Consider the following 25,992-nt stretch of genomic DNA (forward strand, 5'->3'; position numbering starts at 1 on the left):
CACCCTTAAGAAACCTTAACAATGAGCTGCCCAACTCAGAACAGAGACTCCAAACAGGCATTCATATGGGGAAGCATGGTTTTGATTAGACAGATCTCCAGTCAACATCTGGTAGCCAAGGAAATGCAAGGGTATACGAGCACTTTGTATCAGAATCATCTGGTTCAGCAAACCAAAAGCATTTCACAGGGTACTGTCTCAATATTGAATACAGGAAAATCAAAGTTGAATAAGTCAAGCCACACAATGAAGAAATAAATTAACTTCCAGGTTATTTGAGAGTACCGGGGAAAAAAAAAAAAAAACAACAATGAATCAAAAAGTCCCAAGCCCCAAAAAACACAGGCAAAGAACACTCTCAAAATTATGACTGTATGAGCTTTCATGCACAGCAAAAATTCCTCCAGAATTGTATTTGTTGCTCATAATATTCAACTGGGAATAACATGACAGGCTTGCAGTGTCCCTGCCGGGCACAGGCCACGTGCAGGCACTATCCAAGCCTTGTTCTTGAGGGCAAATGTTACTTTCAGTTTGTTACCACTGGTTCAGTACTCTCATTTTTATGCAGACTCGAGGCCACATCATTAGTCTCTGATGTTTGTTCTCAACAGCCAGCCAGTGCCAGCCAGGCAGTGTTGATGGTAAAGTGACTTTCAGGATCATTGTAGAAAACCCCTGAGATGTGAGGAACCTTTGCTGTGAAATGGGGCTCTGGGCTCGTGAGGCCCTGCTGTGGGTCAAGAGCATTTTGAGTGTTGGCTGCATCAGATGTGAGGAAATCAGAATTATGGATCCCCCATCCCTGGAAGCATTTCAAGGCCAGGTTGGAGGGGCCTTTCACCAATGTGGTCTGGTGGAAGATGTTCCTGCCCATGGCAGGAGGATTGGAACTGGATGAGATGATCTTTTAGGGTCCCTTCCAACCCCAAACCATTCTATCATTCTATGATTCTTTTGCCATCAGACACCTTCACTAGAGGATCCAGAGCTACAGCCAATACTAATTTATGGAAATAATTATTTTAATGCACATGCAGAAAATGTTATGTGTCCCTTGTAAGATTAAAATGTTATGTGTCCCCTGTAAGATTAAAATGTTATGTGTCCCCTGCAAGATTAAAAGCCTGGGGAGACCTTACTGTGCTCTGCAAAAGCGTGTCTTCAGGCCTGTTGACATTCAGGTGATTCCAATTCAGCACATTTTTAAATTTCATAGATTTTAATTACAGAAAAATTATAAACACCAATAAAAGCCCAGGTCAAAACAAACCCTTCTAAGTCTCCCATAGGTATCAATGGCCTCTGCCAACCCTTGAACCTGGAGATAAGCTGATGGTACCTGTGGCCTGCCAAGAGACCATTTCTGATTACCAGGATTCTTTATCTTGTTCTCCTTGGATTCAATGGCTCTTAAGCACATGCTCAAAGTTAAGTTCCTTATGAGGTATGTTCCTGAGTATGAAAACGTAATTAGGGTTTAAGAACAGTAGAAGAGCCTGTAACTACTCATTATCCATCTCTTCTTTCTCCGAACCTTGAAAGTAGAAATAATGAGAATTCCCAAAGGATTGATGTTTTATTTTAGCTTTTGGTTCTGTTAAGGATTTCCTCTATAAAAGTGAAGTGAGAAGAAAATTTTGTTACAGAGGTTTTCATTAAAACTGAAGTAGCAAATTTAATAGGTGACTTCATGAAAAGCTGAACCAGGTCACTATTTTTCTTGGAGATTAATTAACGTCTGGGTTGTTTAAATGCTGATAACTGCACCTGTTTCTTTAAAACATCCTCCTGGGCTTCCTGTGTGGAAAAGCATAGGGTGAGTGGCTGATCATCTGCAGCTCAAGGCAAATGTTGCTGCTACTGAGATTTGCTGGTCAGGTACTCTAAGAAACTGAGTCCTTGGAACAGAGTAGACAGGTGATTCCTCTTTGTACTAAACAGCATTTGAATAAAGATTCATTAACCCATTACAGTATCATATATAGAATTTCCAGCCTATACTTTTACTGTAGTGCCACTGGGATTTTAGCCATCACCTCTTGATATCCATTGTAAAGCTCACAGTAGCTTTGGTGCTACTGGACCAAATCTTCTAAAATCTTCAAAAGAATTATTATAACTCAGAGCTGTGCTTATATGCCTGCTGGCAGAGAGGTGAAGGCCATTTGACTCAGAGCCCAGCAGAGTCCTGTTTAGCTTTGCAACCCCATGTGACTGATTGTGAGCAATGCTGAGGTTGGGAAAAATTTGGGGATGTAGTTGGTGTTGAAAGAGTTGATACTGTTTCCCCTTATGTATGATTTGAGTCACGTATTTGTGAGTGCAGTGTCTTGCTTTCCACACATAAGCAATTAAGCAGGCAGTAATTACAAAAAAAAGGGCTGCCTCCACTGTCCCAATATTTGGTGGCAAAGGAAAATCAATATTGCTGGGTTTTCTGTCTTTACATAGGAGTGGGATTAGATTCTCTTCCCTACTCCTGTCCCACTTTTGGTATATATACAGCTTTTTCAAGCAATACAGATTTGCTTTAAAAAAAAACAACCCAGCAGCATAAACCAAAACCAACTGTGTTCATTGAAGCGTTTTGTACATCAGAGCTGCGGTTTACCATTCTTATTCATCTGGCGTTTACAGAGAAAGCCTGTCTTGATATCTTGAAGGCACTTTTAATGAGTACACATCATGAATTTTCCAACTGCTTTCAGATTGAAAATGATTTCCTTTCTATTTGTCACAGAATCATGTTATTTTACATTTTAAAAGGTTCTTGCACACCTCCCCGGCACCTGGATTGTAAGTGATTATTGGATATTGTAGTTTGAAAATGAAGGTTTGTAGAATTCAGTTCAGTCCTGTTCAACTAAATAAAAAGTTAACTTCTGCTTAAAAAAAAAAACCAAACAAACCTGCCACATGGCTACTGTACTCACAGTTAATTACTTGCTTTGACATATTCATGCAAAAGGTTAAATCCTGCACTCCTTTTCTGTACAGCACCTGTACCAGCCATCCCATTGCTCTTGCAAAACAGATATTCAACCTGTTGGACTCCTCCTGACTGGATGCTAAAAGTTTATGAGGGTTCAAAGTGTGGACTGGTCAAAGTCATCAAGGCAAATCCATTCAGGTTTCTTCAACACAAAGACTCGATTTCTGGTTTGGTAAAATCTGTGGAAGACTGGAAGGCAATCTAGGAAAACAGCTTGTTGTGGATATCTTGTGCTTACCTTCCAGAGCAGCTGGTGTCGGACACTGGAGAATGCGCTGGGTAAACCTTTGCAACCTCTATTTTTAAGTCTTATGTTAAAAGGACTAATTTTCAGACCACTGCAAAAGTTACTCTGGTTTTGGGAAGCTTCAGAATGGGGAAGGGAAAGCTGAGTTTCATGAACAAACTCTATAGGTAAAATCCATGACAATGGGAGGTTAAATGGGAAAATTTACTACATTAAGTTAGTCTCTTCCAAGCCTTAAGCTTAATTGCCAAGCACTGAGCAGTAACTAATTTTTTTCTTTATCAAGCTGTAGTTACATTAGCAGTATTTCCTTATTTTATTGTTCAGATTCTACTAAAGTTGAGTACACTCAGCATTGACCTGTCCCTGCTCTGCCAAACTGGCCAAGTAACTCAGTTGCAATGGGAACAGATGGAGGTTTCTGCCTCTAAGACCATGGTTCCTATTTGATCACCATTAATTGGGTGACTTTACTGACTTCATAGTTTGGTATGAGAAAATAGTGCATATTTTAGTCATAACCTTGTAAAACTTCATTTAAAAATATTGGAGTGAAGAGAAATAATGAACTGTCTCTAGCCACATTAACTAGATAATTGAGAATATGAATATTAAGAAGCCCAATCTAAAGAGTTGCTGATTGATTTGCTGCAAATTACTGTGAATTAGGTCTGCAAGGAAGAAAACAGGATTACAATTTAAAGATTGTAATTCAATCTTAGAAATTTGTACTATTTCCCATTCTCATTACATTTGCAGGAATTAAGCACTTCTGTCACACAATTTAGCATTTATTAGGATAAGAGAGATTTATTGTTTCTGTTGTTACTTACTTTGATGATCATACAGTCAATGCCAGAGAGCAGCCAGAACCATTGTTATTTTTAATGCAGGTTGGTGACATGCTTTACTGTCTGGGCAAATATGGCACAGAGTGGAAAGGACCGTGTCCCATGGATGGACTGAAATGAAAATCTTGCCTTCATGGTTTAACAAACTGCAGCCATAAATCTGCTGGCAAGCAGCGTGCTTCCCGCCGTGACCCCTGGAGAGCGAGCATCCTTCCAGCATCGCAGGGGCAACAATGTTAAAGGGTGCTGTTTCTCTGTGGTGCAGTTGCCTATGCTTTGAGCACTTTTCAACTGTTCCCACTCGGAATCCAGTGGGTCTGGTTTGTGGTCAGACTATTAATAGTGGCCTTTGAGCAGATTCCTTGAAATGGGAGGCTCGGCAGACTCCCGGCAGTTCTCCGGGCTTAAGCAATTTAATGCTGGTGCCTGATGCGTAGGATCTGGCATACAGTCTGCTCAGTGTTCATATTTAAGGACAAATTTGCAGACAGGGAGCAGAAAAATTACTTGATTTTTAGGTAGCTATCACATATGGCTCTTCAGTTTTTGTGTGAGGTCTTTACAGAGAGATCTACGTCTTGTTTTCCAAAACTCACCAGCAGAGCATATGATGGCAGTTCTCATTAGGAAACAAACACAGCTCTATTTATGCAGAAAAGTATTCCCTTTGTTAATGATCTTATGTAGGTAATAGCTAGCAGTAGTGATGGTAATTCATTTCTTGGAACACATTTACCCAAAATACTTGTATTTATTTTTAGAGAAGATGACATATACTGACTTGTTCAATACAGATATATCTGTTGTGTTTTACAGAACAACTGTCTCTATTCTCTCTTTTCCTTTGTCCCTTGAGCTTTAGAGTATGACTATTTAATTAAAAAGATTGAATGAGAGACCAAGTTTAATTTTTTTCTAAACAATAAACTCCAACATATTCAACAATGTCTCATGCCTTCCTGGCACTTTGACGTACGCCTGCAGCAGAGTCTATTGAATTTGGTATGTGACTAAAATCTAACAAAGAACACTGTCTACTGAACTTTAAATCTGCTTGGTTAAATCATTCAATGTGCTGTACAAGTTGTACAGCTGAAACTGAAAATAAGCAGAGCCCTTACAAAACACAGCCAAGAAGCAGCTTAGCTAAAATTCTCAAGATATGACTTAGGAGCTTTGGGGTATTTTTTTTACAGTAAAAAAACCTACTGAAAAGGTTACTTCATATGAATTCATCTTATTTTCTTCTCTTTTTACTTGCTACTACTCCATTAGTACTTAAATTAAAACTACAAGAAATGTGTTTGGTGGGATCCTTGCAACCAATTACCACAATGATTGTTATTTGTGTAAATACATTACTGCAGCAAGAACCCTGTCTGACTGGGCTGCAGAATTGGCTCAGCATTGACATCCATACAGTTAGACAATAAATCCTTCTTCTGCAGGATGTAAGAAAAAGCCCTCTGAAAAATAGAAGTGCTCTTTTGCATCTCCAGTACATCTGTTTGTCAGACAGTACTCTGCAGGGGAGACACTTCCATCTATTGGCACACTGTAAATAATAAATACAAATAACAATAAGGCAGTACATTATCACATTTAACTAACAAATAAACAAAATAGAAGGCAACACTCACTGACCATTGAGAGATCTGTAAAGACTACATTTCATGCTAGATAGATCCTAGAGGAATGAGCAAAAGAAGATGAGAATACTCTAAAAAATCTGGTGAAATGTTGTTTGTTATAAATCCTGGGCTAAGGATTCAGCTTTGGTCAGATTCGAAAGCAGTGATTGAAAATAAAAAGTGGGGATATTTGTGAGCTGTTTAATACAATAATCTGAAGCCATGTTAAATTTAAATGACCTGTTCCACATGGAGGTTGCACCCTGAATTATATCAGGGCAGTTATAATGAAAATAGCAGGTGTCCTGTTGCTTTTTGGTCAATTACCATAGTTAATGAATGAAGCATTTTTTTTTATTACAATTTAATTACCCAAGATTGTTCAGCTCAGTTGCAACATCTGTTTTTTTGCAAGGGCCTACATTTTAAACCCAATTTTTTTAAAAAAAAGTAGGTCATCTAGAGCACAAAGAGCTTGATCCAGCACTGTGCATATGAACTTCTGTACCCAGAAGGATGGGAGATGAGCCCCAGTGTCAGGGACTGCATCCTCTTGCATTTCAGACTGGAGCTGTTGCATTCACCTCGGGGCAGAGGTCTTCACACCTTCTCACTTTTTGCTGGAGCTGTGTGCCTCAGCACCATGTTTCTCAGCACCAGTAACCATGGCCATCAGCAGCAGAACAGTGGGAATAATATAAATACAGTCTCTGGTTTCAAGCTGTGGCCTGCACACATATGAAGTCAGTTGCCTTAACCACTGAAGAAAGAGCTCCTCTCATCTACTTTCCCTGGATGCCTGGCCTGACTGCTCCTTCTGTTGCTGTACCCCAGCCAAAATGCTCAAGTGGTACTATTAGCCTGGACACTCCCAGCCTGGTGGGATCTAGCCCAAACAGAAGGGACCCAGCTCTTACAAATGGGATGTCTGGATACCACAAGAGCGCTTCACTGCACTGTGTAGCCTTGGCATATCCATTGCAAAATATCCTTATGGCTCACTGAACAGTAAATACCTGTGGTACTGAGATGCACTCCTGCTACTAGAAGACATCAACTCAATAAATGAATTATTGAGTAAAACTCTATGGTCAGACTAAGTAATCACAGTGAATCCCTTCTGGCCTTAAAATCTATTATCTAAATTCTCATTTACCCTAAGGCCATTTTACCCCCCTCTAGCAATATAAACGGACCTTAAGGACTGAATATTTATATCCCCGTTGAGATATCTTTATGTTGCCAGAGATGCCTCAGTAACCTTTGTGTGAATGAGAATGAGGAGCTCTGAGTCCCTCAATTGCCATGTTGGAGCTTGGCTCAGGGGCTGGGGTTTTGCTCATTTCTGTGGTTTTCCTTGTCAGATCAATACATGTAGACTGTTTGGGAGTCCTTGACTTAATATTTTATTAACATTGATTCATGTAACTTTGTTTATGCCTTTTGTGCTGGGGATTGACTAAATAATGGCATAACCAATTGACCCACCTGCCTTTGGCATGGTGCTCATATCAAGGTGTGTATGTTTCCCAGATGTGCTGTGAAATCACACCAACCTGTGGAGAAGTGAAAAGAAATCAAAGAGTAAATCTAAAATGGTCTGGGCTATAAGCTTTGAAACAAGTCCTAACAGCCTCACTTTTCTCTGGAGTGTTGGTGAATCCCAGCTGACCAGAATCTGATGGGCACCAGGAGCCCAGTGTGAAAGTAGAACTGCTTGATCTGAGGTCTACCTATTAGTTTTATTGTGGTTGTACCTCCAAATTTGGGTTTTCTGCATTAAAACCTGGAGTAGGATGGCCCTGATGTGCAACACGTGTGCACACTCTAGTAGCAGCTTCATCTTCTTGTTGTCTTAAACATGATCTAATAATAAACAAAAATTCATGGTGGGTGCTTGGATGAGATTAACATCTGCTCACTAATCTGTTTCTAAACTGCATAGTGGCCCTTATCCATCCCCTTTTCACTTGGATGAAAAGATAGCAAAAAATTAAGAGACCAAAAAAAAAAATCTAAAGAGAAATTCAGATGCTTCAGATTCCTGCTGGATAAATGCTGGCATTTGGTGGTTCCTGGAGCACGGCACACTGTACAGAGCCCTTCACACATCTAACATCGGCCCAGCTGCCTGCTACAGAGAGGGCTCTTTTTGTTTCACTGGGCATTGAATGCAGCAATACAAGCCATGACACATGGTAGGAGAAAAGCAGACACCCGAGGACAGATTCCTCTGTTGCATAATTCCACAGCTGAGAAATGTGCCAGGGAATGCAGAATTATGACCAAGACTTTTCCAGTTTTCCTTCTCTTTGTCTTATGGCCCAGTTGAAAATTGTGACAGCTGAAAATGAGGGAAAAAATGGAGCTTTATTGCTTTCCAGAGGAGTCAGATGGCCTTCAGCAATTACTGTAAGAAGTGAGAAGTGGTCCTCTTTAATGGATCTGCTGCAAATCTGTGGACTTGGTCTGTATATCTATTGCAATTGTTTTTCTAGTCCCAAAGTGCTCCTGGGCATCTCCCAATGGTAAATACCTCCAAGATCTTCCCTTTTGCAAATTCACAAGCGCAACTACTTCTGTAAGTGTCCAAACCATTGTTATACCTCCTTTGGGCAAGGAACAGCAAAGTGAGACAAGCTAAGCTTAAACTGAAAAAATGTGCCCTTCATTTTCAACCCCAAAGTGGAAGCTGTTCAAAGTAGCCAGCAGGGAATAATTCCTGCTGCTGTTGGTTTGGGGTTTTTTTCTTTTTTTCTTTTTTTCTTTTTTTTTTTTTTAATTTTTTTTTTTTTAAATACGGGAACTGCCAGCAGGTCTGTCCCAGGGTATATCCCCCTGTACTCCCACTGCCCACAGCTGCTGGGGGCAGGTGGTTGAAGTATGGTCTGCCCACCCCAGTTTGGAGAGAGATGTGGGGTCAAAGTAGGGTGCAGGGCTCAGCAGACCGGGAATATTGATCCTGGCAGCACCCAGCCCTGTTGCACAAGTGCTTTAATGAGGCAACAGTATCCCTAGAGTTTATTGCTTTGGATTACACCATGTCACCTTCTGTTACACTGCGTGAAACCCTAAGCCGGGCCGACATGGTGTAACTCAGGGGACCTTGATGTGGAATGACATTACATGATGCAGTGTGTGAGAAAATCAAGGTTTTGCTCATCAGGTACTCACCCCTTATTTCTGCAGTGGCTGTGCAGTTGAGCTTTCAGCAGGTGGTCAGCAGGGTAGGTGTTTGGAAGAACTGGGATATTTTCATTAAGCAATTTCAAATCTCATTAGCAAATTTTCATAAAGTGATAATGCAGTGGCAATATTAGCCTTATTAATCCAATATGAAAGTCACTCTCATGATAGGGAAAAGTGATAATAAAAGCCTTTCATTTTATACAGTCTACCAGCACGTGCATCAGTGTGCTCTTAATGAAACGATGCAGAATTTTAATCTCCCTGAATCATTTCAAAGCTTTTGAATACAGCGAATTAATACCAACAGAAAGTTTCAAAGTTCATTTTACCTTCATAACAACTTCCATCTCTTACTAAAAATAAGACTTTTTTGGCTTAAAAAATGCCATGAGACTAAACAAAACCCCAAAAACTTTTCATTTGAGCCTGACAGGCAGAAGGGATTTGTGTAGTTGTACAATACCAGATAAAAGCATCATCTAAACTGTGTTTCAGTTGCCAGGACAACTAACCACTGCCACACACTCAGCCCTGCAGACTGCGGTGGAAATCAAATGGCATGTGATGGATCAGCTCAACCACCAGCCTCAGTGGCAGAATAAAATAGCAGGGCCATGGTGATTTCTGGATGATGCTCATAGTTGGCCAGTACCTGATCTGAAGAGAAAAAAATAAGGCCACTGCCTATTTCTAATTTAATCTTCAGATGTTAAAGCTTTTTGTGAGGAGCTGAATTACAAGAACTGTCCAAACGGTTTTACATTTTGCAAGCCACTGGCTTTCCTCTTGCACTTTTTGCTCATGCTATGAAATCTGTTTTGTAGATTAAACCGTCTAAAGCCCATCTGAAATCATAAACCATGTCTCGCTGTGTGACTGATGGCAGGGGCAGAGGGAATGGGTGCAGGGAGGCACTTGCCCTTCTCCTGTCTCCCAGCTGGTCCCATCCTGGTGGGTCACAGAGAGTTGCACCAGCCCTATCAGCAAATAGGTGAATCCCCTCTGCCACAGTGTGCTTGTCCCCAATAGATGTCAGGCCATAAACCCAGGCTCCAATACAGGCAGACCCTTTGGGGACAGTATAGAAACTGTCTTTAATTCCAGGTTCAGTCCTGTGTCCTCTCCATGCAGGGAGGATCAGCTGGTGTCAAGGCACAGTGCTGGGTCCGAGGTGGGGTCAGTAATTAATTCCAGCAGTGGATACTGCTACAGACGAGGGCTAGTTTATGCACAACGAATTTAATTAGCTTCTGGTTTCTGTTTACTATTTCATCAATTAGTTTGAGCACATAGTGGTTTGTAAAACGATCAATAGGGCGGGGTTTTAATTACTTAGAGAACATTATTTACATTATTTATCCCGTGGTCAGTCAGGTGGCTTGTGTTTATAAAAGGGACTTGGAAGCTGCCCGGCTGCTGCAGCTCTGGTGAGGCTGGTTAACCACTCATTCTGTAAGGAATGCTGCTCACGTGAGTAAGTGCTCTGCAGTTTTGTCGAGAGATGTAGATAAGTGCTGTCTAGAAGTAATCAGTTTCTTTAGTCTAATACTGCATAAAGACTTTCTAACTTTAAAGACTCTTTTCATGAATGGGAAAATATGAAATCAATTCCATTTATCTCAACGAATCTTTCAGCAAGCTCAGGTTTTAGCGTGGGGGCACTGCAGGCAAAATGTAACAAATGTAGCAGCATAAAAATGATTAAAGCATGATGAGCAAGGTTATAGAGATAAAAATGAGTGAAAGAGTTGGAAAAGTGAAAACAAGAAATCTGTGAGATACTAAAGGGTTTGCCTATTTTTCATGTTTACTTCTTCAGTGTTCATAATTTTTTGGTCCATCATCAATCACTGTCAATTTGAAAAAGTGCTATACTTAGGGTCATTTATTCAGGGCTATTGGAGGCTAAAATTATGCAGTTTCAGTCAAATATACATGAATAAAGACTGTCATTTCTGATTAATGACATGTGACTTCAGTGTCTTACAGAATCATCTTGCCATCCAAGCTTTACAAAAAGGTTATTATGTAAGGCCTCTTCCATAATATATCTACTTTTTCTTTAAGAATACTGCAGAAGCCATTTTGCTCACATTAAAATCAGTACTGATATCCCTTATGCCAGTGGTAACTGCTCCAAGATTTGGAGTTTGCCAGAGTAAGTAAATTTTGCATTACTGAGGATGATTACTGAGCTTGTGGTTTTTGCTTTTTATTTTATCATTTTAACTAAGAGAAAGCCTGGCCTTTTATTGGAAAAAATATCTGTAGAAAGCGACCTTATACAATGGTTCAAAAACCCACCACATATGGCATTTCATGATTCACCATTTCCCTTATCTCCCAGTGCATAATGCAGCCCTTGTGTGCAGTTGCTCTGAGGAAGGAGAATGGGTGAGAGTTTAGAAACTTCAGAGAAATGCCAAAAAACGAGAGAAAGGGGGAAAGGACGGGAGAGGCACCCATGCCAGGGGCTGCAAGAACTTCCCCACAGCCAGTCTGTGCCTGTTAGTGCTCACAGGGAAAATCTCACTGCTGTCTCTGAAGCAGCACAGGGAAGCACAGACCGCGTTTTGCCATATGTTCTGTTACAGCCTCTCAGCTACTTCTCGCTCCTGTAAGTGGACTCCTATAGCAACCATCACACGGGCTGGCTCCTCTCGGAGCTGTTTTTTCACTCCAGGACAAATCATTCCTTTCACAGTAAAGCTCTGCTTTGAGGGAAAAGAGAGGAAGTTTTTCTGCTGCTTTGCCTCCCATTGCTTGTAGCAGCGGCAGAGTTTAAGGTCATGCCAGAGGTCTTGGAGTCTCCAGGTACCCAGAGAAGAGGATGCAGAGAAACCCATGTGCTACCATGTTGCTGTAAGGGCCCCTCTCCTCTGCTCTTTGTGGTACCAGCAGAAACACTGATGGTTGTAGCTCTCCAAATTCCCATTTCTACAGCAGATGTGATAGTGGTAGGGCTGCAGCTGTATTTATTAGCCATCATAACCTTTTTTCCTGGCACTTTGGCTGGTAAAAAGTGCTTCTCCATCAAAATATTTAAGGGTTTTCTCTGAAGTCTGGTTCTCACATAGAAACCTGGAATTTTTTTTCCCCTCTCTCCTGAGTGCCATTAGGAGGGCACACTTCTTCACTTGGGTAGCCATAAAACAGAGGGAAGTGTGATAAGGACAGGAGTACAAGAGGAACTGGGGCTCCTGCTGAGAGCCCAGTTGCCCATAGGGCTGAGCAGGCGGTAATGCAGAGATCACACCCTTTAAAATCAACTTTTACTTCCCCCGGTTAGAAAAAAACCCCCACAACTGTAGTGGGCAAATATACCTGCCAAAGTCCTTCCCTGGCCACTCTTTTACCTGTTTCCCTACATGTATGACTTGATGCCAGCAAATTAGATGATCTCAGATGCTATGTATTTGGGCTTTCCTTTTCTAGGAGGAAAATTTTCTGGTCTTGTCTTAAGCCTTTGTAGCAAAGCTCAGCTTTGCTGGGGGAGGCAGGTTGTGCAGGAGGTTCCCAGGTCTGTTGCTGCCACAAACCTCGGACTCCGCAGTGTTTGCTAACTGGTGAGCCCTGTGGTACCACTCCATGTGTCTCTGCACACAGTAATAAAAACTGACTTGGGATAATCCAGTAGAAAGGCCTAACAGCCAGGTGAATCGATATTTATCATATCATGTCAGAACAGAGCTATTGGTCCAGACTCTCCCCTTGAAACCTCCTAGTTTTACTGCTTATTGCTTTTTACTATGGCTTGTAAAACTAGAATCTGTAATTCATATGAATTCTACACAGAGTGAGAGGAATGACAATATTAGGTATAAAAACTATGAGGACAATTATTTTTAAAACAAATTAATTATTTCTCTAATGTGTAAATTTTTTATATTTCTCAAAGATTAAGGAAGAATTTTGTGTTGCTGAATAGGTGCACAACACATTTTATACTTCTACCGTTCTATTTTGTTTGTTCCAGTTACTTGAGCTTTGTTTGGAATGTCCATTGACCTAAATGGAAACACATTTTTCAGAATTATCATTGAGATAGACAAAATGCTCCTTGGGAACTGTATTTCCAGCCCCATGAGGTGCCAGTGTTGGTGAATCTGCAATGAGCTTCTCCCATGGGAAGTGAGAGATTCCTGGTCCGTGACGAGACAGCTTTGGAGTGGGATGAGTCCAGGAGGCTCTGGTTGCAAATCTCTTAGTTCCTCTTTTGTTTCTAGATGCTTATTTTATAAAAGTCTTCTTGTGTTTTACTTTCTGCAAGTCTGAGTAGTTGCTGAGATGCCATTCTTCAATTTCTCCTCCCAACCAATTGAAGGTTCAAGTATTGTCTCTGCATGCTGCAAATTTTGATTGTTTCCCAAAGGGCCAGGCTAGGTTCAAAGGAAACTTGCTTAAAATGAACTACTACTTGTCTGAAAGAAAAAATGTTATTTTGTTCCATTTCTTTTGTATTTATGGTTCAAGGTATTTTCAGTAGAGAAAGACCCATGAGTTTGGGTAGTAGTGTTACATACTGTTTAGTGGTTAAGAGCTACAGACATATTAAATGAGCTAATTCAATGACCTCTCACCTTCTGCTGAGTAAGTGATGTGTTATGGCAATGTGACTACACAGGTCTTGAGCAGCTGCAGAACATCACAAAGTGTTTTTCTGCCGGGACACAGTAGTGGCTCCAGGGCTAGGCATGCATTTTGGGGTAGTTACTACACAGTGTACCTCTGAAGACTCTGGATGCTGTCACCACTTAAATTTGTCTGTGTTTCTTGTGGATTAGCTGACACAATGTACGTAGAATCAAAATTTGTTAATATATGTGTATGTGTGTTAATGTCAGTGAAATATGTGTGCACACACTTATAACGTCTTACATGCATTAGTGTTAAATTAACAAAAGTATTAATAGATAAATTTACCTACTGCAAAAAAAGGTAGTGCTCAAAATGTGAAGGTCTTGCTAGGAAAATAAAGTACATCAAGGCAGGTAAGATCAAGAAATAAAAATAAGATCACAAGCAAAAGGAAAAAGATTTTGAGTGATCAATAGACAACAACAGTAAGAGTAGTAAGAGGAATGTGCAAAACTACGTATTTGCATTGAACAGTGTAACATTTTCCTATTTTATGCTGTTTTGACTCTGCAAATCAAATGGTATCCAGAATCATGGCATGATATAGTTGATTCAACTCTCATCCGTTTTGTTTAAAGGCTACAACACAGGGCATCTGTAACATAGGACTGTACATATTTCTTGTGGTTCTGATACTATTAAAGCTACTTAAGTGTCATGACGTGTTTATTTATGAGATCATCAAAGCCACTTAATAACTTTCTCCTGGTTACTTGTTTACATCTGTGTAATACAGAGCCAGATTGTGCAGCCCACAGCCACGTCGGTGAGCACTTACTCATGCAAGTTGTGCCACTGACATAAGGGTTTCACAATCTGGCCCATAATGTATCAAAGTACACGAGGCCAAGATCTTATCACTTGCAATCATGTAAATCTGGCTTTAATCCATTTAAGCTCCAAGTTAGGTACCTAGATATAAATCAGTGAAATTTCGTTGGCTTCAGTGTTTGACTCAGTGGAGCTGCTCTGATTTACGCTGAGAAGATCAGGCCCATTAGATTTGCAATTTAGAAAGGCATTTTCTCCACTGCATGTATAAACGTTACCATAGCTGAAATTAACATCACCACAAAGAAAGATTATTTTCTACACTGGCTATTTAAAATATCTCTTTGCACAATATAAGCAAAGAGAATTATGTCGGAGTTAGAGGCAGAGTCGCATATGTCTTAACCTTTACACTGGCTATGAGTACATCAGTTTCTACAAGATGAACTGCATTATAAAGTAAATAGATCTGCTTTAAAGAAAGGTCAGGACACATGTTCTACTAAAATCTAATTTCAGTCTATTGCCCTATAACCTACTGCTCTCTGGAATACAACAGATATAATAGTAAAGAGCCTGCATTTAATTATCTGTGATATAAAGCCTCCTTATCCTCCTGAGAATATTCACAGGGATAATAGAAGGTATTCTCAAAATTCTGTATTTACTTCTGTGTAGTGAGTGCATTCTTTTTTAACTGTCTTTCTTGCTTTCTGGAAATGTTATTTTAGCACCTCTTATACCCTTAATCCAATGTTATATTACTTTTTATGTCCTGGAAGACTAGATTGTTTTACAGACCCAAGCAAACCATATTGCAGTGCCGTTAGCTAGTGATAGGTTCCTATGAGTGCAATGAGAGCAAGCTCATCATCCTTATGCATTAACTGTTTGCAGCTGCCTGTTTTTAAGATGAATTACATTAGGATTCAACAGCTTAATAATAACATTAACTTTGCTTGGTAAAAGCCAGAAGAACTTTAAAGTGAAAGGTACTTGCCACAGCCTCAGTGTTAGCCTGGCAGAGAAACACCTACAGATAATGTGTAGACTTAAATAAAAGAATAATTAAGGTGGGGTGGGCTTAGCCATGTTATAACTGATGTGCCATGCAGTCCTAAATCAACATGTCATTTGGAAAGGAAATAGATGTTAAGTTGGCTTTTATTGGTGATCATTCAAGCCCCAGCCTGAAATATTTAAACAAATTTCATGAAACAAAAGAGAAAAACATCTGTCTAGGGGTCAGATCTAAACAAGGACACTTTTGCCTCATAATTTTTTTTTTTTGTCTTATTGTTTATCTCATTGCAAAGAGGCATGTAAAAACTATGTTCTGAACCAGTATCAACTACCTAATTACTGATTAAATTAGAGTAGCTCCACCAAGATCCAAAAGCTGAGAATCAGGCCTGAACTGGCCAGAGCAATCCTTCTCACCCAGGTCCCAGGAAGAAGTGTCCTGAACGATGCTTTGAAAGTAAATAATCCCTAACTATTACCATTTTAGTAGGGTTTAAGAGGGTTTTAGAGTTTTGAAGATAGGTAAGGATCTGTAGTTTGATTCCAGAAAGCAACTGAGCTGACCATGCTTCTACCTTTGTTCCTCCATCCATCATCAGCTCCGCTGTCTTAAGTTGGTTGTTTAATATTATGTGAATTGAAACTTAATATATTTAAACACACTTTCCTCAAGTGTTTTCTGTGCAAGACAGTGATAATCATTTAAGGTAATGTTCTGTCATCATTTGGAACTCATAATTCCCAGTGTAGATCAGGATTTCAGCAAAAAGGAAGAAAATTATGGAAAAGGAAAGGAAAAAAGGAAAAGGAAGGAGAAGAAACATGATGGTTGCTAAAGACGTTTCAGGAAAATGAATAACCTGAATTCCTACATCTCTGAGTATCTTGGGCATTGGATTGGAAATGCCTATGAAATCCTTACAGAGAAAGATGTGGCATTCTCTTTTCTTGTGAAATGTCTTACTGTGTTATTGTCTTGTTGGAATACGCTGCTTTGGTAGAGTTTATGGCAAAAGCTCCTTGAAAGAAGCGCGTCACTTTTGGTATCATTGCACAGTGGATGTTACACCCATGAAGGTCCTCCCTGCTGCCAGTCCCCCAGTAGATGCAGCTCATGGAAGGTCTTGCAAGCACCAGATGATTCAATGTTTTTCAAATGGTTCTGACAGACACTGCATGTGATGAGCTTGTAGCACTCTTTGAATCTTTCAAGGCAATTAGAAAAATATAATTTAAAAAAATCACAAAATAAATACTACTTATACAAGTAAATACCTATATCAAGTAGCTATAAATAGTATTTGGTCTTGCTGCTTATCAGCTTCCTGACCAATTATTTCCAAAAGGCCTTCAGAGCTGGTGAAAAGCCACATCACAGAACGAGTTACTGGGCCACTGGTACCTGCAGATTTATTTTTTTATTTTTTCCTGCTCTGTCTCTTTCAGGGATCCCCTTGGGTGCTGCTTTCAGCCTGGGATTGCTCTGGCATGACCACTTTGTGGACGAAAAGGGTTGCAATGACCCACCCCGGGGTGGAGGCAGAAGAGGGGCTCTGAGTGACCTCCCATGTGGGCACAGGGTGGTTGTGTTTGGTGAGTTCACAGAAGTGTTGCAATCTGATGTTCTTTGGAAGTGTGAAAGATGTGATGGCATGTGACTGTGCTGGTGAAGCTAGTTTAATCGTACCCAAAGGAGAACAATAAATTCCACCTAGAAGCAAGAAAAATGCCTCTAATTCTCCTTTAGGGAGCATCTATATAACTAACTTTCCTATTCCAGTGCAATGAGACCCAGCAGTCTCTGCAGACACTCCTGGTTTTACTGTTTCAAATTTTCTTAGAAACCTTAATACTTCCACACAGGAGACTTCCTTCTGGGGCATTAAAATACAGATCCCTAGGATCTCTCTTCCATTTCCTGCAAAATTAATGGTAATTACCAAGAATGATTAGCAGGTTCAGTGCTTATTAGTCTTACTTTTTAAAAATCTGAAACAAATGTTTTTTCTTTTACTGTAACTGATCATTTTAATTTCCCTTCTTTGTCTGTAATAAAAATTGACGTTAAAGGATGCCTGAGGCAGTGTAATGAGAAAATGAAATTAGTTTTTCAGTTGGCTGGTCAAAAGCATTTTATACATGATAATAAACAGTTTATTTTACTCTCTTGCTTATGACATAATAAATGATAAAAACATTTTCTTGAAATAGAGATTTCCTACTTTGATACAGAGAGCTCAAGCTGGGATTTTTTCCATTCATGGGATCATATAACAACCCCAGGGAGCGTCTGCCTTCTTGATCTGCTTTTCTTAACTTTTTTGGGGGGACTGTACACAACAGTGCATCTCCGCACTGAGCATGGCCAAAACCACAGGTCTTCAAGAAGGAAGAAAAAAGCCTTTTCTCAGAGGGGCAGAGTCAGTTACACTGTGCAACCCAAGAGTAAAGCTATGTCGAGGCATTTCTGAGGAGTCGCTCAGAATTTTGTGTAGTATTCTTAAAGCCGTACCAAACCCTGTGTTTAAACCAAATCATGCTGTTGCATTTGCAAACAGTTGAGCACAGAGGGAGCCTGAGCAAGAGCAGCTGGGTAGTCTCTCTGCCCTTGATGGCCACCTTTCTTCTCCTCTTTCTTTAAACTTGGGGAGAGTGCGAAATCAAAGTGTTAATGGTTTGCATAAATTCTTCATTGCCAAACTATCCACTGTTTTCTGAGGCCATAGTAAGAATGTTTGCAGATGCAGGGGAAAAAGAGGCTCAGTTGTTGTTCAGGGTTCAGTGGAAGCCTGTGAGCACTTTGAGAGTTGTCCCATTTCAGCTGTCTACCCTTGCATTCATCTTGTGCATGAATTGTAAAAGCCTTTTCTTCACAGAAGCTTTTTCTGAAGTGAACAGATGAGGCTCCTTGGACTGTTTAGATTGGTTTAGATTGATTATAGTGGCTTCTACAAAGCAAGAAATCAAAATAGGTGAGTGGTGAGATGAACACATAACATATTGATAAATGTGGTTACATATATGAAATGGGCAAGAAAAAGAGAGAAAAGCTGAGTTTCTCGCATATGATTCTTACAGTTCTTGACAGCTCGAACTCCCACATGCTTGAATAGTTCAATACTGGATTAGTGTGATGTCTGCTTGGCGGATCCTGTGGGGCATAGGCTCAGCAAAAAACACATCATTCAGGATTTTGGGGACATCTCGTAAACTGTCCAACTCTTCTGGCAATCCCACTTCAGTCAAAGCCAAACTTGAAGATGGAACAAGAGGGGAAGGGAAAAAGAGATGCTTCTTTATTTATGCTTCTGTAATTTATATTCAAAACACTGATTAGTCCATTTTTGTAGAATAGTGCCAAAGAAGGAATTTTTGGTAAAAGAATATGAACTTTTTCTAGCAAGTTGGACCATGCCTTATTAGCAAGAAGGAAAAGCAGAATGGACAGGTAAGCACTGAACTGAAAGCTTGATTGTTTGTCTTGTTTTGTTTTGTTTTTACTGAAGCCTGTGGTAAGACTGCCATTATATTTAATAAAGCCAGGAGGCTATCTATTAACATGAGGGCTTTATCTTTTTTCCTATGCTAAGGAAAAAGGAAATTTGTCACTAAAGTACATGCACAACTTGTTTGTAAATAGCAAGTGATTGTTTTGAAAGGCATCCTTTTGGTGGAAAAAAAAATCTATTGGTAAAAACATAATTGAAACCTTTGGAATCTTAACAGCTGCACCAGTAATATTAATATTCCAGTTGACATGTTAGTAGCACAACTTTTATTATGTGCCAAGCTAGTTTTCACTGGAGTAATACAGATTTGACAACAAAGAAGCTATTTGCATATTCCTACTCATATACCTTATCCTTTTGACATTACTAGGATTGGACCTAGTAATATTGGACCCAGTCCAATACTAGATTGGATTTTGCTAAAACTAAGCTAGGTTAAGACATGCTGCATCTGTATGATGAGTGAAAATCTTAAAATAAAACATGGTATGGGTATGTATCAGAAACAGAGCTGACACTATGGTGCTCATGAATCCAGCACAGACCCAAGTTCTAATGCAACAGGTAGAAAATGAATATCAAGATTTAAAGAATAGTTCAAGTTTGTGTTGGAAAAACTCAACTGGTAAGTTGCTCCAGTTCCCAGTGGGAAGCCCTGTTAGGCCTAGCGTGGAGGTTTTTTTACTGATATTTTGAATTTGTCCTCAAAAACCTCAGTGGGGTCTTGCTAAAATAATATCTGCCTCTGCTTAGCATTTGATATCAAAGTTTCATTTTAGATATTATTCCACAAATAGTTTGTCATAAGTTTGATGACAAATTGAGTTAAGAATTTCACCTGGCTGCCCCTTCATGTGGTGTACAGAAGAGGCCATGGTACATTCCACATATCTCTGACTTTCAATAATTTTCCCCAAAGTCCAGAGATGAGCAGACTCACCTCCATTTTATTTTAAAATTCAATCCCAGAAAATAGAGATGTAGGAGGAAAAAAATCAAACCTGTTTTGGAGAGGAAACAACCACTTTTTTGGCACTAAATGTTCCTTTTCCCTTTCCGGCTCAGCCCACACTCGTGTACGGTGCCCATATGGATGAGGTTTATGGGAATATAGGCTCTTCTAACATATCAAAATATTTACCTTGTGTGTCTCAGCACAACATCATTAATTTTACTAAGCTCCCATTCTCAGTAAGTGCCAGCTGTCTTTGGGTTTCCAAGGCACTCGGCTCTGATAAGTGAGCTCTTGTGTTAGCACTGCCACGGTCAAAGGTCCGTGTCAGGTCAGGACCTCTGCTCTGTGGGAGAGATAAACTGATTTAAAACTACCAGAGGAAACAAGTAAAAGGGAAAAATGGAATATATAAAGCTTATGAAATGTCATGAGATGTGTTGCAGGCTTTTGGACAATGCTGAATGCAGTTAACCTGGAGGAAAAAGGGGGAGATAAAGGATCACCTGCTACTAGAAAAAGATCTGGTGCTAAGCATGAGCGGGACATAATGACATCTTTTTAGCTGTATCAGCAATGATGATTCGATTTCTAGTAAGAAGCTAGAAAGGTATAATTAGGAACAATTTTTTTCTTCTCTATAGATTCAGCTTGTGAGCTTTATTTAGTACAATATAAAATCCAGAGAAATAAACCCATCATATTTAATTTGAGTTCACAGTATAACATTTGTTAATATTTGTCCTTTTTTTTTTTTTTTTTTTGGTTAAGCGGGTAAACCGCATAGCTATTAAATATGCAAGATGTAAATCACAGTCAATTAAATGATAGCTAAGGTACTGTGGCAGACCTGATTAAATTGGTGTGTTAGTAAGATTATATACACAACATCTGTGGAACAACATCTCAGATATGTGCTGTGAAATTGAAAAAGAAGTCTTCTGGAGTCTCAGCCACACAAGCCACTCAGTTGTTGGATGCAACCCCCAAACCTTCAGACAGTCTGGTTTGAGCAAATCCTGCAAGTCATCCCACCTACCTACAAAGGCCATTGACATCTTCTTGTATTTATTTGTATCAGCTGCCACAACAGGAAAACAGCAGGAGACCTGTGTAGAAGGCACTTAGGTGCAGTTATTCCCCCCTTTCCTCTTCAGGAGGTTGTGCCCCTCGGGAGCACTGGAGTCAGGGAAAAGGCAACAGCCTTTGAAATCGGTGCTTGATGCATTTCAGAGCAGGATTTAGCCCTGGGTATCCGGGGGCTCAGAAGCATGAGCACTGCTTTATCTCTTCTCTGTTTTCACAAATATGAAGCGCTTACCACTGAAGTTCAAGTGTAACTTTAAAAATCTTTTAAAATCAAATTCTGTGGTTAAGAGTCAATGGAAAAATTCATGCTGGAAATAGGATTTTTTCCAACTGTCATATCTGGCATAATATTAAATGTGTCACAGCAGAATTAGTATTATCTCTTCTCAAATGCTTTTCCTAAGGTTTCCTGATGTGATCAAGTGAAGGTCTTAGGGAAAGGTGAACTAGTTAAGAAAATGCAACTGAATTGGTGATCAGTTTAGTTTCAAATCAGAAATAAATTTATTGTATACCTCTCAGTAATAAATGTCTATTGCCTTTTTCAATTTTGTGTTTTAAGACAGCAGGAAGTGTTATAATGCTGTGTAGTAAATAATTTCTTGCACGGTTTCCATCCACCCAAAAAAGAAGAATCAAAATAAGACTTTTTTTTTTCTTGTCTTCTCCTAATAACATTTTGCATATTTGATTAGTAGGAGACTGATTCTGCAAAGCCTAAACTAAATAAAATCTAAAGAATGTTCATATGTTTGAAATTGGAACTAGACTCAGTGAAATCAATAGTTAATCAATCTTCAAATATTTTCTGAGGTATTTTAAGATGGTATCATAAACTTGGCAGAATTTGGTTTTGAATGAACACAAAAGATTTTGATTTGGTCTTTTTCTCTTCTCTAAGTGATTTGCCCAGGAATAGAACTGCTGGGAAATACAGCCAGAGAATTGCATAACTCACCATTCCTAATGCAGATACAAGAGTCTCACAGTTGCAGCCTCTCCCCAGGTACACCATGCATGGATGGCTCTTGTTTCTGCTCTGCCAGCCTTTCCAGCACATACAAAGTAAAATTGCATTATCTTGGCACTTCCTATTTTAATTTCTGCATGGCTAGATTGCTTTTCTCCTCCATTTTTGTTAAGAAGGGCTGGAATGATGCAGAGTTTTGTCTAAGCTTTGCCAGGAGATGTTTCTTGCCTATCAAAAAAATTGGGCAAAAGCCGGATCAGACAAGTGTGCACATTTGCCATCTTGCTCTGCTCTTGCAGTGCCGACTCCTTTGTCAGGGATAATAACATCAGGGAGATGACCTTGTGAGGTAAACCACACATTTATTCAGTCTCCAAGCTCTGCTAACATGTTGGTTGAAGTATGATCTCTGTCAAGCCCAGAGATGTAATTACCCTGAGAGTTAATGCTAATTGGTTTATTGAGTTTAATTGGATATCATTAAAAATACTGTCGTCCTATGCAGGAACTAAGACAATATTCATCTAAAGGACGAATAATGATTCTTCATCGTTCATATATAACCTTGATTTTACACCATTATTTCACAACAAGTTTTGGATGAGCAAGGTCCACCACTAAGGACATTTTATTTTTAGTTCTGCCCACTGCTCTTAACCTTCTCCAAACTTTTGGATGAAGAACTTGATAAAATGTTTGATGATATCTCTAAGGTTAATTACAATTTCATCTATGTCCAGAGACATGCTGTAAATGATTTAAAGAATAATAAAACTATAGAGGTCAAAAGAGCTGATAAAAGAGGTTTCAGTCATCATAATGAATAATGAATTGGAATAATTAGACAGTTTTAGTGATGATTATCAGAAATTAACATGTGATCTCACTAAAGAGTTTCAACTGCTCTTAGACTGGATTAGTGATAAGCTTTTGGAAAAGGGGCGGTTTATAATTAATAAGGTTATTTTTTGTCATTGCTAGGACTGTAACTCAGTATGGTATATATTTTTTAAAGACAGAGAAGTTTAGATGGTCTTGGATAAAGACTGAAGTAGAGTTTTGGCTTTGGGGGCAGAAAGTAGAAAAATGACAACATTTGGGCCTGTTTATTTGTAATTAAGACACTCATTAAAACAGCATAATCCCCCTTTTTATGGGGTCACAGTAAAAAAAATAATAATTTCATGAAACAACAGGAAAATCTTGGTCATATGGTCAGTTAGCTATATTATGGCTGGGAACTGAAAAGTTGGGGATCTATCCACAAAGTCCAATTCTTTTTTGCCCCATAGAAATATTTCAGTACACCCCTCCCTCACCCCTCCTGCCCCCTCTTTGGTTCTGCTGCTCCAATATTAAAAGGGATGGAGTGATCTGGATTTCCCTCCATTTGTTTCATTTCAGATGTGATAGCTCTTGACTGGCGTCCCAAAAACCCCTGTTCTGCCAGTGATGTGCATCTGGTTGTGATGGGGAGGACAACTGCAGCTCCTCTTGGAATGTTGGCTAAATCCCAACACAGCTGATGCTGATTCAAGTCACCTTCAACATTTTCACAGGTAAATTTTTGCAGAATTTGGTCCAAATGGGGTAACGTAAAAAATGGGGCATATTGAGCTTTCCAGTTGCTCAGAATATATGATGCTGCACCACAGTAAAGATAAGGATCACAGAATGCAAAGCCTTTATAAAACTTAATTTAAGCTTTCTATTTAATATTAAAAATGTTTTAGTATTTTATTCCACTCTAAGGCCTGTTTAGCTGGTTCCCTTTAGTGTCTATGGCTCATCGTTACTAAGGCAACTCTGTCTTTGGAGGCAGGAATACAATAAAAATATTTGTGTTATTTACTTTAATTTAAAGATATGTCTTATTCAAAGATTTATTTTTATTTTAAAGATAGCTAATTCATTTTAATGACAAAAATTACATTATAAAACTTTAATTATATCAAATATGATAAATTTCGAGGATTTAAAAAAAAATATTCAAACTAGAGTCAGCATTAAACAAATTTTCTCCCAGATAATGTGGGACAAAGAGAACCCATATAAGCATAAGCCAGTGTTTAATAGCAGAATTCAACATGAAATTTAGCCACTTCACCAGTCACACATAAACCTCCATCTTAAGGCAGATGGTGGTATAATGGCCTGTTATCAGGAATTGGGATCAGAGCTGGACACACTGACCACCCCTCACCCCTGCTGAGCTTTTGCAGGTGGGCTCCCTAGAGTTGCTGTTGAAGTCCTGTTTTGACTTTAACTGAGTTTGGCTGCCTGGAGGTTTAAAAGATATTTATTGTAAAGCAGCAGTAAGAATTTCACTGCTAAGCTTGTTTTCCTATTTTCTATCTGGAAGTTGGAAGGATTTGAAACTCATCCAGGGATTTGAAACTTCAGCAGTTTCTCTTCCTCTGAAATACTTCAACCAGGCAAAGAAAATTTTCAGGCTGCATTATGACCTTAATTCCTCCATATAACCCATTATCTGCTCATTATTAAGCTATAATAAACATGGAGTCTTTCAAGGACTTTTTTTTTTTTTTGCTCCCCAAATCACTTTAAGAATGAATGCCAGCAATGTTGAATCAAGGGTGTAATGTCAAATGGAATAGTTTCAGTGTAAGCAGAGTTTTCTTTGCATTATGGCCAGCATCCTGGTTAGATGGGTGCAATTTAAAAATAAAAAAAGGCTGGAGTTTATATCTAAAAGTGAGTTTAAAGGGTGTTTCCCATCAGTCATTAACTCTGGTTATTTTCTATGTATCTTATAGCAAAACTAACCATAACAAGATTGTATGATTTCCTGGATAATATGTAGTATGATAAATTAGATTACACAAGTTAAGTGGCAATTTATGACCAGCAGCAGCAAAGAAGTTGTATAAATAAACCAAAGTTAATTAAAATATTAGAAAATATAAATAATCCAAGGTTAGTGAACATTGTTTCATTTTAAATTAATAAATATGCAAAGGTAATGTTTATAATTAAAGCTATAATTTATCTTCATGCTCTGCCTGTTTAATAACAGTGGTAACATAATGTTACATGCAGAAATGTAGTAATAGATTTGTTTAGCACTGACATTATAAACAAATGTCTCAGTCTATTTATTCTAAGTTATGATACAGATTCTTTTCACATGCATCTGATGGCCTTTAAACCATTTAAAATGAACTACATTAATGTAATCTAATCTTGATACTGAACATAACATTTCAGTTTGAATTATCCAGAATCCATGATCCATTTTATTACTCACAAAGCACTTTATACACTTATGATAATGGCAAACCTTGCTCTGTTATTTAAATCCCATTTCAGATGGGATTTTTTTTATTATTATTTTATTTTTTTAAATATTTTTGGTAGTAAAATACAAATAAAGAAAAGTCAATGCTCAGTAAGCCCTTTAACAAAGCAAACAATTCAGCTTTTTATGACATTAGCAAATAATAAAGAAAAGATCTGACATTTACACTTGATGAAATTTTATGCTATAACAGAGATGAAGAAAATGGAATGGAAATCACACATGATAAAACCTGTCTATGAAATTCAGATGGGTCTTAAAAATAACCACTGCTAAATATTTTGGGAACTCTCTTATTTCATTGAGGTCCATATTATTTTACTGTAAAAATCTCTCCTTAAAAGACACTTCGACACATGCAAATACTCTACTTAGTTGGAGTTATTCTGGTAAAATAATAATGAGGGACTTCAGGGGTTTTTATTCATGCAAGGAAGAAGGCAAGATAAAATGGTATAGAAATAGTCAAATAGAGGTTTGTAAGAATAAGAATTGATTTGATATAGTAGTCATAAGAACTGGATTTTCCTGAAAACTTCTGGTAAATATTCTTGGAATTTGCATTTAATCAACTTAATTTTGTATTCAAAGTATCTTACATTTATAGCTGGTCTAGATTTTCAACTTACGGCTGTATTTTCTGTTGTTAGAATGTGCATATTAACTTATTGCAGTGAAATTTAATTGTAGTAATTTGCCCTTTTCCACAGACAAGATCTCTTTGTGCATTTAAGTAGCACACACAAGACCTAAACATGACATGAGCAGCTACTAGCACCTCTCTTTAAATAATAAACTAAATTGATTA

General features: G+C 38.7%; 1 long non-coding RNA gene across 6 annotated transcripts in view; it reads left to right on the forward strand.

Annotated features, from left to right (window-relative positions):
* Positions 1-10,344: 10,344 nt before the first annotated feature.
* The window catches only part of LOC126637983 (uncharacterized), a 42,736-nt gene continuing 27,088 nt past the window's right edge, over positions 10,345-25,992 (forward strand). For 4 of the 6 annotated variants that reach the window (XR_007628481.1, XR_007628483.1, XR_007628485.1 and 1 more), the window contains exons 1-4: positions 10,345-10,387; positions 16,792-16,938; positions 21,797-21,901; positions 23,270-23,424. This is a non-coding gene — a long non-coding RNA (uncharacterized LOC126637983). Of the gene's footprint in view, positions 10,388-16,791; positions 16,939-18,745; positions 18,794-21,796; positions 21,902-23,269; positions 23,425-25,992 lie in introns of those variants that run through there. The other 2 variants (XR_007628482.1, XR_007628486.1) reach the window with 2 other exon arrangements.

Source organism: Myiozetetes cayanensis, unplaced genomic scaffold (assembly GCF_022539395.1).
Source record: "Myiozetetes cayanensis isolate MyiCay16 unplaced genomic scaffold, myiCay2020 scf16, whole genome shotgun sequence".
NCBI classification, from domain to species: domain Eukaryota; kingdom Metazoa; phylum Chordata; class Aves; order Passeriformes; family Tyrannidae; genus Myiozetetes; species Myiozetetes cayanensis.